Source organism: Ceratosolen solmsi, unplaced genomic scaffold (genome assembly GCF_000503995.2).
Source record: "Ceratosolen solmsi marchali unplaced genomic scaffold, CerSol_1.0 scaffold27, whole genome shotgun sequence".
NCBI classification, from domain to species: Eukaryota; Metazoa; Arthropoda; class Insecta; order Hymenoptera; family Agaonidae; genus Ceratosolen; species Ceratosolen solmsi.
In genome coordinates this window covers 1632204-1639692 of record NW_011948426.1, presented here as the reverse complement: position 1 = coordinate 1639692, position 7489 = coordinate 1632204, and the positions used below count along the sequence as shown (strand labels likewise).

Genomic DNA, 7489 nt, shown 5'->3' with positions numbered 1-7489 from the left:
TAATTTATCACGGAATGCATATTATTTATTTTAATATTATTATAATTTTTATTTATTAGTATTTATTTTAATGAGCGAACTTAGATTTTAATCAATACAATTCTAACGTGTAACGGATTTTACGAAGAAACCAGTAATTACATTTCATATTTGTCATATATAACGAATATATAAGTATTACTTTATTAATTAATGGAAAAATAATGCAACGTAACTCGATTTATTACGTACCACTACATACACTACTCCAATTCATATTTGTAGTATTCTTTTTTTTTAAAATGCTGTTTTATTTTTATTTTATAATGTACAAAAGGTAATAATTAATAGAACGTAATTAAAAAAATTTTTTTTTTTTATTAATTTATACTATATATTTATATTAATTTCACGTAATTACTAAACTTTTGTAAAACCTTTTTGTAAGACTTTTATTAATATATTTATTTGAACGAGCTTTTTAAATTATTTATTAATATTTCATTTATCCTCGTAAATTTGATAATATGTATATGTCATCATCGTTAATCATCGAATTATTTATCGTGTTATTTTCTTTTTATTATAAAAAAAAGAAAATGTATAAAGTGCTCCATATTGAAGTCAATATGAATGTTCTGATATATTATTCAAAAAAATTTTCGGTCTAATTAGTTAGTTCTAGCATGTTATTATAAATAGAAAATATTCTTATTAATAAAAGATATTAATGAATTAATATATATTAGTTAGTTGCAAAATATCACATTCAGTACTACGGGTACCACTATTTCTCGAGAATTTATATTTAATAATTGGTAAATAATTATTTGCATTATTTATGGATATTCAAGGAGATGAAATAACGATTAAACACATATGTCAAATAAAATGACAAATACACAAGATCCAAGAGCATTTTCAGCTACCACTTATAATAAATCATTTGCCAACATGGAAATGCAAGTTACTTATTTAAAATAAGCAAGCGAATTAAATTAATTAAATATAATAGTTCGGGCATTAAGATCAAGTGAAAATTTTAATCGAAAGCCATCGACTCTCGATGATTTATACATTACAATGTAATTATTATTGGTTTTATATAAAAAAAAAAAAAAAAATTAATAAATAAAATAAAAGTTCATCTTTTATCCTACATTATCAATTCGTAAACCTGTATTTTAGTATGTGCACTTACAATATCAATTACTTACAAATTCTATATATTGGCTTTTTTACTCTATGATAAAATTAAAAAAGCTTTCTTTATCTCAAACTGAAGCAACGTACATGTTAAGATACACGAACGACAGAAATATATAAATATTACAATATTATGAGACATTGATTTAAAATTATTATTTATTTAAACATTAAATAATTATTACTGCTTTGTAACCTTCATAGATTACAATATTGTAACAAAATAAGAAACGATTGTTAGTTTAAACAAAAGTTGTATAGCACTTTCTAGCACTATGATAATGTATTAAAAATAGAATCGATACCTTGACAATTATTAAACAATTTTATTTCTTTTTGCTTTGATTTTTTTAAATCATAAAAGCACATTTTTTAAGCAATAAATAAACATTTTTTTATTTTGACGTTGAATATGTAAATATACAGAGACATAATTAAATTAAGAAAATTAATTTTAACTACTATATGGAGATAAAATTGTTTACTTGCATTGATATTATGTTTGGATTCAAATAAAATTTCAAATTAAATATATCATTATTCATTTGATGAATTTATCTTTCTTCATTAACTTATTTTATTAATCAAACATATTTTCATTTTTACGTTGATCAAAAAATTTCTTATAAAACAAATATAGACTTTTATTTAGGCTACGAATTAATCTATATAACTATATATATATATATAATCAAAGTAGCTCCGCCAGCTTTTAAAATTATAAATTTAGCTTGGATAAGGCGATCGGTGGCAACAACTTGTAAAATTCCCTGCAGATTAAAGCTCATTAGCAAAGAGCGTTTTAATCGTGAAAAGGGTGGAAAAAATTATCAGAAATCGCATGACAATTCCCCGCGTATCCGTCCGCAAAACCGAGCAATTACTGGCATTCGCGAGTCTCGCGCATTAACGGGCGAATTGTTCATCTTCTCCAACGGATTCACTTCGTATTGATAAAAACGGCGGCACGATGAACGAGCGAATCATCAATGCGGGCGCAAAAAGATTCGATCGCGCCACGCATCGGATGTTTGGCGGCTCATACACATTGTAACTTGTATACGTTACTTTATCTTGCAGTTTTATCGTTCACGCCACGCTCGTATCGCGTGTCGTAATGGAAAAATGTCGCAAATATGCCTTCGATTATTTTTCACGTAACACATCGTTCGAGATTACAGATGATCTAAGATTGGCCTATAATTAGCGCTTTGAAATTAAAATGACATAATTTAACATGTGAACTTGACTTATCGAACATATCATATTTGTTCGTTTATGAATATAAGCTAATAAGATAGTATAATAATAATAATAATAATAATAATAATAATAATAATAATAATAATAATAATAATAATAATAATAATAATGATGATAATGATAATGATGATACAATTGCGTTGATATGGAGAGCGTACAAAGAGGACGAAACAATACAAAATAAAATTATGCTCAACAAATGTTTGTACGTGTACTAGATTATATAGATTATTGTCATAACATATTAAAGAAATATTCGTTAACATAATTTCACTCTCTCTCTCTCTCTCTCTCTCTCACTCATCCCCCCCCCCACACACTCGTAAAAAGTACAAATTAACTAAAATCTTCAAACAAGACAATAATAATAATAATACGTAAAATAATGCGATCGGCATCGATCATCTCCTCGCTGCGTGTTAATCATTTGCTAATTGAATGTCGTTTTTATTTGTCGGATAAAATTGTAAATATGCAAGCGATCGATCACGAACAGCCGATTGAGATTATATATTGGTAAGATAAGCAAAAATTGCCGATGCTGCCTTATTTAGATAGATTTTACACAAACGTCTACAAAGTTCTTACGGATTAAATATTTTGAGACATAGTAGTTCAAGTGGGTTGTTACTCGACCAACATTATAGATACATGAAAACGTAAATACAACATAGTAACATGAAAAGCTCTTATCTATGATATATAGATTAGTGCAGTCTTAACGTCGTCATAAATTAAGTGGAGACAGTTAAGAAAGAAACAGAAGAATGATACAAGTATGTCGATAAAACTCATAGGCAAAAAAAAAATAATAATAACAACAAAATCCCTATGAAATAACTAAAATGATGAAAGTTTGCTTGGAGATTAGTGAAAATGCAGGTCTAGTCGATTCAACATAATGCTGAAAAATAATATTTTTGAATGAAATGAGCTGTCAGCTTATGGTAATATTGGCTGACATTAATTGGCAATAAATAGAATTCGTCTATGTACATCTTTCATAAAAGATTTTGCATACACATTATTATTCTCGTTGGATAAAAAAAAAAAAAAATCGTCAACTATTTACGTTAATTTGAAGAATTGCCTTGAATTTTTACAAAATCATATAATGTATTAATATTATTAATAATTCTAATTACAGTATATCAATCGAAATTTGCTATTAATTTGCTAAAAGCTTATCAAACCTTATGCGCAAGTAATTCTTTTAAAAACCACGCCAATATAATAATCCACTCGATTATTATAATATTATCGGCAATATTATGCAAGTAAAATCAAATCGTTATCCAATAAGTGTATATATCATATTTATAATCAAATTAATTATTCTCGACAATCACCTTCCGAATATGTCTAAATAGCCGGTAAATTTCTCGCTACAATTACTCTCATTACTCGACCAATTGTGCTCGTGCCTCGGTGTACCTAAACAGTCATACCAAGTGCCGACATTTCATTAAACGCTTTGACGAGCTTCGGAACAATTTTATAAAATTGGATCATTTTCCGTGAGTTTCCTCAAATAAAATCAACCGGCTAATGTAATATATCAAGACCATAAGCTCCTATCACGCATTCGAAAACTCATTTCCATTGCAAATTTTAATTCATTTTTTCAATTAAGAAAACGTTGTATCGCTCTGCATACTAACAATGGTATTACCAATTTTTCGCGTTCATTAAGCGCGTCATTAAAGGAATTTTTGCATTATTAATAAGCGCCGGCGCATTAATGACGAGAGGCACGAACGCGTAAGAAACACCAATTAACATATAGTTTGTAAAGTATTGGGTGTTCTAATGAGCTCGTAATTAGTATAAGACACTCTCGTATTAAGAATAATAAGACATAAAGGCACCTCGAGGTCAATAAACAAAAAAAAAAAAAAGAAAAGAAAAAGAAACAGAAACAGACAAAAAAAAAAAAAAAGAAAGCCCATTCAAAGCACATCACGTTAGCACAAATCAATCTTAATAATGCAAATAAACGTACCTACGCGCATCACGGGACAGAAATCGGCACAAAGACCAAGGGACCAGCCAAATAATGCTCTTCGAAGGAATTGGCGAAGGGTGGGTGGGGGAGGGTGAGGGAACTCGACCTCCTCACGCTTATCCCCCGGAATAATCGTGCATCGATATTCGGCGTCGCATCGTCGTCATCCGTCGACGACGTTTCACGTGAGACCCACGCGTTACGCAACCGTTCGGGTATCTCGCTACCAAGTGCCACGCGGGCGTCGCGTGCGAGTCGTCGCCGGTCCCCACGTGTGCATCGATCTCATCTTCGAAGGGACGAGCCGATAAGGCTCCGGGTAGACGACGGCAAACTCGGGACACCGCTGTCCGAGACAATGGCTCTCTCTTACTTTCCGTCCCTCCGATGATTATTAAGACGATTACCTAAGTAATGGCCCAATGGCGCGTCGTGTCCAATGTAGGAGGTTAATTGGCCCGAGGCCGAGTACCTCCCCGCCCCTCCCGACCGCCATCATCGCCATTGCCACCATTGCCACCATTGCCACCACCGAGCACGCTCGATGCTCGCTCGAGCTTTGTAAGAGAAGACGTTGGCGAGAGCGACGCTTTTCACAAATCGGCGACGACGACGCGTCCTTTTTATTTCGCTCGGAGGACTTAGAGCAAGCGATATGCACTCGTCTAGACTGAACTTTTCCCGTCGATAATAATCCACAGTTAATTATGTTAGTCGAGGCACATCTTATCCATGCACAGTGTGGAGTGTGCGAGATGGAGAGTAAGGAAGACGATCGCTAATTAGGAGGCTAACGGGATTCGCTTCGCTTTCATTACTTTATCGTAAGCTGCTTAGAGGGAAGAATTTAAAGATGCCGACAGGATAATTCGAGGAGATTTTCATTTCGACATACGCACTAAATTGGCTAATTGGTGCGAATAAAGGGACTAATTCCGGACCCTCGCTTTTAATTCCGATTGTGTCGTGTAATTTATATCGACATTATGAGATTACCGAATGGCATGCGGCCAATAATAATTATTAATATCATTAATCGTCCCGTTCGTGGAATTAAGCTTGAGCCTAAACGGGAGCCCCATTGCTCTGATTAGGCAATGTCTTAACGATAATTTTGAGTTTGGTCGTAAGAATCAGCGGGCACAAGTACGTAGTGGGAGGGGAAGATTGCGAGGGCTTTTCCGGAGTTAAACGATTTCATCAGCGGGTACGAACTAACCGATTATCGTCTTCGCGTTAATATACGAGAGCGATGTATACAGACGCGACATTCATCAAAAAACAAAACAAAAAAACAAAAAAAAAAAAACAAAAACAAAAACAAAAAAGAAAGAAGAAGAAAAGCAGAAATCAACGACAAAGACAAACGAAGAAAAGAAATAAAAATAACGTCTGTGATTCGTAGGGAGCGAGGGCGGTTAAATTCGTGGGTAGACAAAGAGGCAAAATAATAAATCGAGGCACCGTTAGCGTACCGCTGGAACAAAATTAAATACGTATGTACGATGACTATGCCGACGACGACGACGACCACGACGCCTTGGCTCATCTCCTCGAGCGTTCGAATTCGCGCGCCGACCGAACGACCCTATCTCGTGCACGCGTTTGACAAGTGTCATGGCTCATCGCTGCCCCTCTCCAACCGCCACCCCCTAGCCAACACTGTAGCATCCGATAAAAGTATTCGTATTCGCGGCTTATCGCATGAGAATAGTCGTCGCGCGTGACGCAAGTGTGTACCGGCGTCCTACTGCTGTTCACTCGCTCACTCACTCACTCACTCGCTCTCTCTCTCTCTCTCTCTCTCTCTCTCACTCACTCTCTCACTCTCTCTCACTCTCTCTCTCACTCTCTCTCCGTCTCGTTTGTCCCCTTGTTCTCGCTCGCGCGTGCTAAGAGCGCAGGCGCGGATCGGCGTCGCACACCCATTGGTCGTCGCCACATGGTCTGATGTCAGACCACAGCCGGTGCTACTACCTAACTTCTCTCGTATAAAGCCGCAGACGCGACGGGCGACATAACGAGATGCAAGGCTGCTAAACTTGGTTCGTTTGGTTCGCTCTCGGTGCTTAGTCTCGCTTGGTCCTTGGCCGAGGTGCGAGGGATACGTTCGACGAAGCCTGCGACCAGTCCCTCCCCGAACCCCAATAACCCCAAAACTAGCAGCTGAAGAAGAACGAGAGAGCGCGAGCGAGAACACGAGAAAGAGGGAAACAGAGAGAGAGAGAGAGAGAGAGAGATACATATATACATATATACATATATATATATATATATCTATAAAGAGAAACAGACAGGCATAGACGTAGAGTGAACAGGAGTGAGAAAGTGCGAGGGAGAGAAGAAAGAGCAGCAGACAGTTTGATCGGGGCGCGGGAGTCGCCGCTCGGTGGCTGGGAGTCTGGAAGTGCAAGAGCCTTGTCGCCGGCCGCCACTGCATGACGTACCGTTGCGCGGACACGAGAGAGACACGCGAGTGCGATCATACGCAGCCTCGAGAAGTGGCCGCCCTTCTATCACATCGCCTGACCTTGACGACCTTCTCATACTCTAAACGAGAGGTGATTATTTCCATATTATAATCTTCTCTACTCTCTCTATTTATCTTTTAGCTTCTCTCTCTCTTAGCTTCGAGATTAATCGTTACCGCTTCATCTTCCGGGCTGTATCACTCCTCCCCCTCCCTCTTCTCTCTCTCTCTCTCACTCTCTCTCTCTCTCTCTCTCTCTCTCTCTCCTTGTCCTCCCGCCACTCTAACATCCAAAATGTAACGCACAACATACAACATACAACATGTAACGCACAACATACAACATACAACATACAACATATAACATACATCATGCAACATCATGCAACAACCGTCCGTCCCTCTTCGATTTGCGTCCTATAACCGAGGGTTAGACGAGAGGGCGCGCGGTTTTTTTTTTTTAGGTTATGTAGCCACCCTACATCATGGCTTCTTAATTCATCTATCCCTGCTTGACTCGCGTACTTAACTCGTAAGGACTTTTCCTCGCTTTTCCACGCTCTCGG

The 7489-nt window shown here is 36.4% G+C and overlaps 1 protein-coding gene across 1 annotated transcript in view; it reads left to right on the top strand.

Moving 5' to 3' along the window:
* Positions 1 to 6710: 6710 nt before the first annotated feature.
* Positions 6711 to 7489, top strand: part of FASN1 (Fatty acid synthase 1) — a 29768-nt gene continuing 28989 nt past the window's right edge. The window contains exon 1 of the mRNA XM_011500706.1: positions 6711 to 7014. The gene's annotated coding sequence lies outside the window, so the exon portion shown is untranslated. The remainder of the gene's footprint in view (positions 7015 to 7489) is intronic.